The sequence below is a fragment of the Staurois parvus genome, unplaced genomic scaffold (assembly GCF_062004578.1).
Source record: "Staurois parvus isolate SC_StPar_1 unplaced genomic scaffold, SC_StPar_1.0 ptg000117l, whole genome shotgun sequence".
Taxonomy (NCBI): domain Eukaryota; kingdom Metazoa; phylum Chordata; class Amphibia; order Anura; family Ranidae; genus Staurois; species Staurois parvus.
In genome coordinates, this window is record NW_028317913.1 from 1,574,301 (window position 1) to 1,586,204 (window position 11,904).

The following is an 11,904-nucleotide window of genomic DNA, read 5'->3' on the forward strand; positions in this document are numbered from 1 at the left end:
GCTAGTGTCGTCTAGTACTTGGGTGCAATGCCCAGCAATAATACCTTGGTCCTGTGTCCCAGCGGTGAGGAAGCAGTTCCCTGACGGAAGCACCCAGGCGGGGTGCCAGGTGGTCCGTCACACTGTATATAACATTGAAAGTTGGGGAGACCCACTGGGGAGACTGCAAGTCCTTCACATATTCAGAATTTACACTTACCCATGTGGATTAGTGACACTCTCAGGCAGGAAGCCATATAACACTTCAGAGACCCCCCCACACAAGCAGGACTGCATCATCCTCTTCAGCCACTGACATAGACTGTTCCTACCTGTCCTGGCAATAGGCTATGAAGTCTTTTTGAGAAAGTAGTGCAGAACACTGACTTCTCTCCACCAGAGATTATGACACATTACCCTTTTCTGTTAATCTGGTTCAACTTGAAGGCATAGAGGGGAGCCACCACACTTAGTCCTGCAAGACCTTGCACAGATGTGGTCCCAGGCTTAGTCCTTAAAGTGGAACTTCATTCTCTAAATAAACATTGACTATTTTTAGGTTGCTAGCATTAGTAAATGGAAAAGAAAGTATATATTTGTTTTAAACTTTTTTTAATTTGTTCAGTTACTGGTTTCCATGCCTAGGCAAATTATGTCATACATCCCAGTAGTCTTCAGGAGGAGAGGGAGGGTTCTCAGCTCAACCAATGCCAGAGCTAAGGGTAGATGGATTGCAGGAAGTAAATGATACCTTAATCTTTTGCCCTTACTCAAGATGGCCACTGACAGAAATACCAGGGGGGTGTTTTCCAAAAGATTTCTTAGCAAAATAAAGCATGGAGACATGAATGGATAGGTAAGTTTGCTTTGAATATTAACAATGAATTAAATTGCATTTGTGGTTTGTAGTGCTCAGATACAGTGCAGTTCCACTTTAAAGGATAAATTCACCTTTGGGAACATGTTACATGTTCCACCCGTTTTTAGGGTGGAACATGTAACATGTTCCCATAGTCACAGCCGCCGTTTGCCTTCCCTATGACAGATAGTACAGGGGAACTTCTCCCCGTACTGTCAAATTTGAAAACAGCGCAGCTGTGCGGAGCTCCGCCCACAGAACCGCATCATTCATTCACGAACGTCCGCAAATTAATGAACTGTGAGTCCCAACAGCTTTAGCGTCTGTCGGTTTGTAGTTTTCAATGAACTACCATGGCACTGTGTTCATTGAAGCTTTCTTTCAGGATATCTGCTTGCTCGTACATCCCGTATGGCAAGCAGATATACTGACAGGTCTGCAGGAGACTTGCATGGCATCAGCGATCTACTGATCACTGGTGCAATGCTTTCCAGGCTCCTGTAGACAAAAATAATAAATGTACATTTTTTTTACCTGCAAAAAAATGTGCATTTATTATTTTTGTCTTAAAGGTGAACTTAAAGGTGATCCTTTAAGTGAGTTCTGCCCCAGTATGAAGACTCCAACCACTGAGTGAAAGGCCAAGTGCCAGGCCACTCCACCTACAGAACCTCCATCACCATCCACTGCTGCTTCCTTTCCCCAGCTGGCTGCTTCCCCTTCTTTTTACACTCCACTCCTCCATAACCACAAGGGTCAACTGTATTGTCCGCTCTTCACTCTAGAACCTGGAGGGTTGACCTTGGCTGTTCCTCAGTATTTGACAGTTCTTCAGATACACCGTGAATATACAGTACATTGATAATCACACACATGTTCCCACTTCTGAATAACTGAGACCAGACATATGTGTTTACTTGGTAGAATAGTAGTTACATGTTGAGGTAGTACAGTTTAGGGAACATGGCAAACTTGCGCATCCGCTATCCCTTTCATATAATGCAACATACTGGATTTGGCTGGGCTGTGCAACAACAAGCACTATTCCCAGGTGGTGCGGGTTAAACCTGATTTTATGAAAAGTCTCTCTTTCATGAAATTGTGCTGAAAGTCTATCTTTGTGGAAGCCTGAGACTGTTTGGAAAACTCTTCTGAACGATGGAAACTGACTGCTGGAAAACATAGGTTAAAAAACATCTGTTTAGGCGCGTTTGCATACCACGTTTATGTGAGCATGCATTAAGAAGCATTTTTAAAAGATAACCTCAGGAGACCCTCCCAAATGCCCAAAATGCACTGAAAAATAGTACAAAATTAACTATTTCAGACATTTTGAGAGGAATAGAGAGAGCAGAAGCAGAGAGAGCAGTATGTGTTGAGATTACCTGTCTTTTCTGGTTGTATTCACTATAGATCCCATCATGAGCACAATGTGGCGCATTCTACCATTTTTTCTGATGATGAAAAAAGGCTCTGGACAGCATCTGGACATGGAACAGTTAAAAAATGCTTCTAAACAGTTAACCGCGTTTACAAACGCCGGTAAAATCTACTCCTGAACGCAAGTTTGGTGCGTTCAAAAAAACGACTGTAAACGCAACTTCCTGTAAACAACTATGTGTACATGGAGACATAGGAAAACATTAGGGCAAGTTTAGGGGCTGCTGAATAAACGCAGAACAGCTCCTGAACATCAGTTTAGGAGCTGCAGTGTACACGAGCCCTAACAGGTAACACCTAGTACAGAGTGTCCTCACTACTGACTCCGCCTTCTGAAACTTCTCTGCTTAGTTCTAAAAGCAGGTTCTGTGAAATGTGTGACACAGCCGTGCCTACTCACAGGACATGGTGACTCCGTGTCACAGAATTCCAGGAAGTAAATATGTGGGATTCTTCAGAAAGTACATTTTTAAACTTCAAGGTTGTCTAGATTAATAGGAGTAGACTAGAAATAATTGAAATGCAATGTGAAAATCCATAAATAATTTAACATTTTGACTATAAATATACTTTAATGGGTCCTTAGACACTCAGGATATCTCCTGTGTTCATTCAGTATTTGAAACAATAAAAAAATTCCCATGACACTCTCTAGCTAGTCAGCACAAACATTCCCATAAAACTGCTTCAACATTTTGGGTTGAAAACAGAGGTGTTTGCTGCATACATTTGTAAATACATGTGAAGCTACGATGTCACGTCAAGGCACCTTTTCAAATTGTGCTGTCTAATGCTATACTAGGACTTACTGTATATATAGTAATTAATACCACCCTGGATTTCATCTTATTACCATTAAATGAGGGATCACCATTTACCATCTCTTTATCTTCAATCAATTTCCTGTTTCTCATTAGGCTGTTCTTTAAAAGAAGATATCATTGATATGCCTTGTGCATTTCAAATTCCCATTCAGAACAGTTGTGTTCTGTAAATACACAGCACCAGTTAAAAAAATGAATCAGGGAACGCTATTGGGAACACTGAGCAGCTGCGGCCGAGCTATGAATGCTCCATTCAGAGCATCTGCAGTGTCTTCACAATCCATGAGGATGATCTCATTTTTTGTACATAGGGCTGCCATAATGGATTTTATTTTTTAGTGATTCAAAGTCTAATAATGAGCATTACATCATATGTTCTGTGTAAACAATTTTTGAAGATTTCCTCATCCTCTCATCTTATCGGTGAATTTGTTTTTATATGGATTCCAAGTCTATATAGTGGAGCAACATTAGTTTATAGTACTGAAATAGATTATATATAAACTATATATTCCAAAAGTATTAGGACGCCTGCCTTTACACGCACATGAACCTTAGTGGCATCCCAGTCTTAGTCCATAGGGTTCAATATTGAGTTGGCCCACCCTTTGCAGCTATACCAGCTTCAACTCTTGTGGGAAAGCTGTCCATAAGATTTAGGAGTGTGTCTATGAGAATGTTTGACCATTCTTCCAGAAGCGCATTTGTGAGGTCAGGCACTGATGTCGGACAAGAAGGCCTGGCTTGCAGCCTCCACTCTAATTCATCCAAAAGGTGTTCTATCGGGTTGAGGTCATGACTCTGTGCAGGCAAGTCATGTTCCTCCACTCCAAACTCGCTCATCCATGTCTTTATGAACCTCGCTTTGTACACTGGTGCGCAGTAATGTTGGAACAGGAAGGGGCCATCCCCAAACTGTTCCCACAAAGTTGGGAGTGTGACATTGTCCAGAATGTCTTCTTATGCTGATGCCTTAAGGGCTAGTTCACACTTTTTTTCTGCATCAAAAATGCATGCACAGTGTTTTCCATGTATTCTAATGGCCCTAGCTCACACCAGTGCAATCCGTTCCAGTCAGTTTCCGATGCAGAAAAAAAAATTAGAGCATGTTGCATATTTTCTGCACAGAACCATACTGGAACATAGCAAACTGCATCAAAACTGCAACAGAACTGTGTGTGATTTGAACTGCAAGCATAAATGTATCCGGAGTGCGTTTTTGTAGTGTGAACTGGCTTTAAGAGTTCCCTTCACTGGAACAAAGAGGCCAAGCCCAACCCCTGAAAAACAACCCACACCATAATCCCCCCTCCACCAAACTTTACACTTGGCACAATGCAGTCAGACAAGTAATCTTATTGTGGCAACCACCAAACCCAGACATGTCCATCGGATTTCCAGACAGAGAAGTGTGATTCGTCACTCCAGAGAACACGTCTTCACTGCTCTAGAGTCCAGTGGCAGCGTGCTTTACACCACTGCATCCGATGCTTTGCATTGCACTTGGTGATGTAAGGCTTGGATGCACCTGCTCGGCCATGGAAACCCATTCCATGAAGCTCTCTACAGACTGTTGTTGTACTAATATGGTCACATGAAGTTCAGAGGTCTTTAGCTACTTACTGTACGGACAGCTTGCAACTTCTGCATTATCTGTATTGTGTAAAAACGCTGTTTGATCCTGTCTTTTCTGATCCTTCCCTTCTTCCAGTGTCCCCCTCTTATCTCCTGATAAGACATATCGTGTGGAGACATTCTGCACCTGCCCAGTTTGGTGTGTATTACCACACAGAGGTGAGGGGTTCAGCATCCTCCTACAACAGAAAGAAAACTCATCCTACAAGCTTTAACCAGTGCTCTGCTAGACACTGATAGAAGTCACAAGACTGCTCTAACTGCTGCTAAGAAAAGGTATTTTGCAGTTTATATTTACTAAAATAATTGCATTCCTGTGTTCTCTGTACTGTGGGAGACCAGATCGAGTGAATGCAGGATACGGGGAAACCAGATCGAGTGAATGCAGGGTCCCGGGAGACCAGATAGAGTGAATGCAGGGCCCGGGGTTTAGTAGGGTTAAAGTACTATTAAAAGGTATCTACAAGCTTGGTCGACTGCTGTGTTTGAGGCAGTATGGAACCCATGGGATGTCTTTATTCTCCTCAACCTGCCCAAAATGTACAGATTTAACTGCTTCGCCACTGTTATTTTGTGACATTATATGTTCTGTACCCTTGCAGATTTCTACCATCACTGTGCCTGTTTCTCTTTCAAATGTGATGTATGTATATACATGTAAAAATCAATAAAAACTGTTAATTATAAAAAGAAAAAAAGGTATCTTTCAATTCTAGATATCTGTATGCTGCGAAACATCACTAAATGGGCCACATTTTGCAGCTGTAATATTCATATGTACAGTAGATTGTAGCTCTGATTTAAAGTTATAGTATATCCAATGAAAGCGTGAATATGCAACACCTCCTTCCATCACCTGTCTAGAAATGATAGCAGTACAAACTGCTGAGAACTTGCGGCTTGGATTCCTGAGATACAATTAATGAAAGTCAAACAAGTACTAGCACACCCTGTTCTTTAAACCTATATTGACTTTATGGTCATGAGATATGAAATGTCATTAGGCATGACCTAGCCCTTACAGCAAAGCCAGTCTATATACAGTATGTATGTGTTGTGATCTGCAAGGAATGTAATGTGCAGAATTATTATGGTTCCAGTGTCTAAATATTTTTTACCTTAATGCTTTCTCTGCCTTAAAGCAGAGTTCCAGTCATTTTTGTGTTTATTGAAGGTCAGCAGCTACAAAAACTATAGCTGCTGAGCTTTAATAAATACACACTCACCTGTCGCAGGGTCCAGCCCCGTGCTCACCCATGCTGTCCCTTCTCTCTGGCATTTCAACTGTGGGCACCAGGCTGTGACAGCTTGCAGCTTCACAGCCGGATGCCCAGTAAGCAAGTCCCACTTCACATCCTGATTGGTCCGGCAGGCTTCTGGGACCTGTGAAGGTTCCCAGGAGACTGCAGGAGGAAGGAAGGAGCAGAGCTTCCGACTCAATGGAAATGGGAACCGGTAACTGTCAAAAACCAGGTATCCCTGCCCCCTCCTCCACAAAAGGTGCAAAATATGGCGGTTTGGGGGGGGGGGGCGGTTGGGGGAGGCAAACAAGCAGAGGTGGAACTCTGCTTTAAGTTTAAAAAAAAAAAAAAAAAAGACAAAAAAAGGGAAAAGGAAAAAAAAATAAAAATAAATCCTCCTCTATCTGTTCTCCCCATCCCTGATATAAGCAAAACCATTCACACACCATTCACACTACGATTGGATCATGCCTGAGGCCTGGTTCACACAAGTACAATTTCAGATTCAGTATTGCATGATAATGGAAATCACATCGTTTTCAGTGGTGCCCGTTCCCATCAAGGCAACTCAGCATGGAGCAATTGTGGAAAAGGTTCCTGTCCTACTTTGGTATGATTCTGGTGCGATTTTGGCCCCATAGAATACTGTACAAATCTTATTAAAATTGCATCCACGTTAGATCATAATCATAGCGCAGCAGTGTGAACCTAGCTTACGTGTTGGCACTCCGTTGTTATGACCAACCTACGAAGGAAAAGGCCGGGGAGGCTGTGAAAGTCATTGAGGACAAAGTTTTATACAGTTTACATCTTTATGCAAGAAGTAATTGTCATCTGCAGTTAGTAAACTGAACTCCACACCCATTTACCTTCAGTAGTAGTTCAAATTCAATCACTTGGGACTGCACTACACCATACAAGTTCCCATGCATACAGAGAACATTCATTAAAGATGCAGCAGAGAACTAGCAATGCACACCGGAGTTCTCAGGCCCCACTGCCAAATTAGGCCTCAAGCACTCTGGGCATTTTTGGAGGTTTCATGTGGGTGGAAGACACAGGTGTGCTGTCCAGCCCCACTGCCAGCAGCATGTAATAGTCCATGAGAGGCTTGGGGCTGCTGTGGCTGGACCCTGTTGCAAGTGGTACGAACATTTAGGGCCAACTCCCTGGAATGCAGACTTCTTCTATTCTGGGCATTCATCCCTGGGCACATACTGCTCTAAACTTAAGTAACACCCGGCACAGCTTTTAGCCTCTCAGACTTTGACAGACTGCAGGGCTGGATAGTGTACCTGTGCCTTCCCCGTACACTAAAACACTGGGATTGGCTGTACACAGGCTAAATGCCGTGTGCATGTGGCCTTAGAGTGTTACTAAACCCAGGACCCTGCATTCACTATATCTGCTCTCCCCCAATACACAGAACAAGGCAATGCAATTATTTTAGTAAATATAAAACTACTAAATACCTTTTCTCATCAGCAGTTAGAGCCGTTTTGTGACTTCTATCAGTGTTCAGCAGAGCACTGGCTACAGCTTGTAGGAGTTTTCTTTCTGCTCTAGGAGGATGTGAAACCTCTGACCCTCTGTCTGACCAGTGCTGATTGGCCCTGTGCTGATCACATGCACCCTCCCAAGAAAAAAAACCTCTCTAGCAATACACACCAAACTGAGCATGTGCTTGTGACCACAGGTTCAGTCTGTATCAGGTGGTCATTTCAACAAGAGGAGGAGCAGAGAAGAAAGGATCAAACAGCCTTTTTACACAATGCAGAGGATTAACCCCTTAGGTTCCACAGTGAGTAGAACAAGCATGCTTTACTGCATATACAGACTGATTTTACTGTTGGGAGTTTAGTAACACTTTAAGGTGTGATGTGTTTACCGTTTTGTATTTGTCCCATTGTTAATTGAGTTAATCGAGTCACCTGTTGTTACTGTCTGTTGGCTAGTCCTCCTGGAGGTTCCTACATGATGGGATTAGTCGGGTGTACATATAAACTGCTACATACCTTTTCTCATCAGCAGTTAGAAGTCACAAGACTGCTCTATCAGTGTCCGAATGAGCACTGGTTAATCTTGTAGGAGGAATTTTCATTCTCCTTTGACTGTCCTATGAAGCTGCATAACCCTTGACCCCATCGGGACATTGCTGATTGGTGCTGATCACATGCACCCTGGCAAAGGAGAAAAAAAAAAAACACAACACGCCCTAGCCATACACACTAAACTGAGCATGTGCAAAGTGACTCCTAGAGCTCAGTACTATCAGCATATAGATTGGGGATGATGAGAGAAAACAGAATCAAAGGTCCTTTTTTACACAATGTGGAGGATTAACCCCTTAGGTTCCACAGTAAGTATACCACGCATGCTTTACTGCATATAGGCTGATTTTACCGTTGGGGGTTTAGTAACACTTTATTCATTAAGCTATAATGGCATTTATTGACACTTCTAAATATGGTCTGGATATGTAGACTTTAATGACCGCTGACCACTAAAGGGGTTAAAGACGTGGATTTGCTAATATTTCCAATAGTGATAATTGCTTGCAGCCTTTAGAATGTGTATGGATGCAATCTGACCCACAACAAGATCTGTCCTAATAGTCAAGATTCAAAATAACACCTTCAACTGCCTTCACTGGCACACTAACCAATGGTCGCTGTAGAAAACTGCATGGAGATTTTGATGTGTGAGCTGAAGGAATTAGATGCCATTAAATTTAAATACAAGAAGTCAGAGTTAAAGAAAGGCAGCAGGACATGAGAGAGGACATGAGAGATGCCATTGCCGACTTGTTTTGAAGTAGCAGGCTCTGTGGATGGCATTGGTATTGGCCCATGCAGCTGCATCATTAATCCGCAGGAGTTCTAAGAATGATGAACTACATCTGCCATTGACCTATGTTGGCTTGGTGAGCATCCTCTTAGTTCACTGATTCTTCCAGCCATTCAGTAACTGTCTGCTCGTACAATGTATGGACAGAGAGCAGTACTGTGTGTCTGCAGGATCCTGGCATTGCACCAGTGATCTGCCAATTTTAGGCACAATGCCTTATAAGCTGCACAGTAAAAAAAAAAAAAAAAGGCAGTTTTTCTTACAAAAGATGTGCATTTATTATCTTTTTATAAAAGGTGAACTTACCTTACAAAAAAACAAACAATCCCCTCTGGGTGATCGAAGTATATTGTCAAGATTTTAATAACTATTGTTGCAGATTCCTACCTTTTGTTATTCTGAAGGAATAAACGTTTGTTTCCATGTGCAGAGTGAAGGAGAATGGGGGAATAAACGTTTGTCTGTTTCCATGTGCAGAGTGAAGGAGAATGAGAGTGATTTCATAACTATCAATCAGCTGCTGCACCAGGGCTCTAATGAGGAAACCTGCAGGGTCTGCATCCCTTTAGAGGTGTTTACCTCTTGGGAGTATCTCGCCAGAAAGATTATTTTTGTTGCAGGGGATGCCAAATCTGACATGTATCTTAGGCTAGGTTCACATCTGTGCAGGTGGAGCCACTGTGGATCCGCACATAAATCCGTGCAGCCGCACCACCCGCACAGAGGAATACGGACCCGCAGGTGGGTACCATTAGTTCTAATGGCATGCCACACGCACTGGAAAACGCAACCGTACTGGGATCCGAGGTTCCTGTGCGAGTTGCGTTTTCGGAAGAAGTGCAGGGACTTCTTCTCTGAGTATCACGGGAGTCCATTCAAATGAATGGGCTCTTGCGCCCGTGCAAAACGCAGCCCGCATATGTGTGAACTGGGGCTTAGTGCAAACTTCAGGGAAAATCAGTAAGCCAATCACACGAGCAATAAATGACATATCAGGGGGGTGTACAATACCTCCAGGTAGCCATATTGTATTTTACAGAAAATTACAGCACTGCAGATTGAAAAGGAAATGTCATTTTTAATAACATTCAATTACAATATGACTTGTATTGCAATTGAAATTCAATAAACATATTGAAATATAAATATTGGGCACTAGTCTGGATTGGGGGTCCACACTTATAGTCCCATTGCTGCAACCCCATGATTGTGTCTTTAAATATCTGGGTGTTTGTATTTCCAGATATATTACAGTTATAACATTTACAGGGGTTGGATAAAAATATGGAAACACTCCCATGATTTGCGGGTGTGAAAGTGACGTTTCACATTGAAAGCAGAAGTGATGTAACATTCTTTTGCGTGCGCTGTGTGATGAGACACCTAGCTAACAGGTGGGAAGCCTTCCTTTCATCATTCACAGTGTGGGCTGCTAGTAATGTGGAGTCATGTCAGAGCTTACTGAGCTTCAAAGAGGTAAAACTGTTGGTATCCGCTTAGCTGGTGCCTCTGTGACTGAAGTTGCCAGTTCATTTGCGGTGTCGCGGGGTACAGGATCAAGGGTTATGACAGCATATACAGTTTCCAGGAAAAAGTCGCCTGATAGTCATAAACGCGGTTGCCATGGTCAACTGACAGAAAGAGACAGAAGGACATTGTGCAGGACTGTGACCCGGAATAAGAAAACAACTGCTGCAAACGTGACTGCCGAGCTCAATCTCAGTCTTGCAAAGCTCGTGTCCACAAAAACTGTGCAACGGGAGCTCCATAAGAAAACATTCACAGGTGAGCTGCAACTGCCAATGCACTAGTGACTGATATTAATGCTCAGAAGAGGAGAGAGTGGTGCAACACCCATAAATCATGGACTATTGATCAATGGAAGACTGTAATATGGTTCGATGAATCGAGCTTCGCACTGTTCCCAACCCCCGTTCCAGGTTTACAACTAGGACTGTCTTCTGTCAGCTGTTAAGCATGCCGGCAGTACAATCATGGATCGGGTAGCCATATCTTTGTATTCTGCCACCCCCATCATCACTTTGAATTCTGCCACCCCCATCATCACTTTGAAAGGTAGAATCACTGCCAGCAGCTATGTACAAATTTTGGCCGACCAAATGCAACTCCTGGTACAGACATTGTTTCCTGAAGACAGGAAGACTGCCGCCAAATGCAAACCATTCATTGTGAAGGTTCTAGGATTGTACATGCATGCTCAAAAAAACCTGTATGGCTGTACATGTAAAAAAAAAAAAAAAAAAAGCATTTAGGCGTCAGCCATATGCCTGCCAGCTGCATCTGTACCACTCTGAAAAGTGATCCACCACAGATCACTCTTTAAATAGCAATACCAGTGTAAACGAGTCCTAAATGTACCCTGCCAGTCATGTTTAAGTGGTGCTCTGCTATGGAACAGAAAAGGGAACCGTTTACTCTCTGGCAGCATTGTGATGTCTACAGTGTTGGTAAATCTTGATTGCAGTACGTTCTAGCAATTTTGCACAAATGTGCAAAGTATGGCAGCAAGGCAACTAGCACTTTTTAGGAGAAGAGGTTAGATATGGGAAGCCACCAAATATTCTCACATTATAGGTTTCTTTTAAAATGCAATGGATAATTCAGCCACCAAACCTTAAATGTCATGCTCACAAGGCAGGTATTAGAAGCATATAAACGTACAGCGAGTGTAAAGCAGCCATCACACGTCACACTTGCTTTGTGCAAGTTTTGCACAGAGCAGCCCTGACTCTCTTCTTCTGGGGTCCCCTGCAGAGTGACCATCATAGCAAGTGGCTTGCTACGGCAGCACTCATGCAGGCTCGCTCCTGAGCTGGCTCTGTGTCCATAAGACATACAAAGTGGGGCTCAGCTGGGAGAGAGACTCTACTCTTGTGCACAACATTGAACCGAGATTGGACTCAGGTAAGCATAAGGGGGGGGTTAGCAGGGGAAGCTGCAGGCAGAAGGTTTTTATCCTAATGGGCAGCACAGTGGCTAAATGGTTAGCACTTCCACCTGGCAGTACTAGGGTTGTTGGTTCGAATCCCAACCACGTCACCTCCTGCATGGGAGTTTG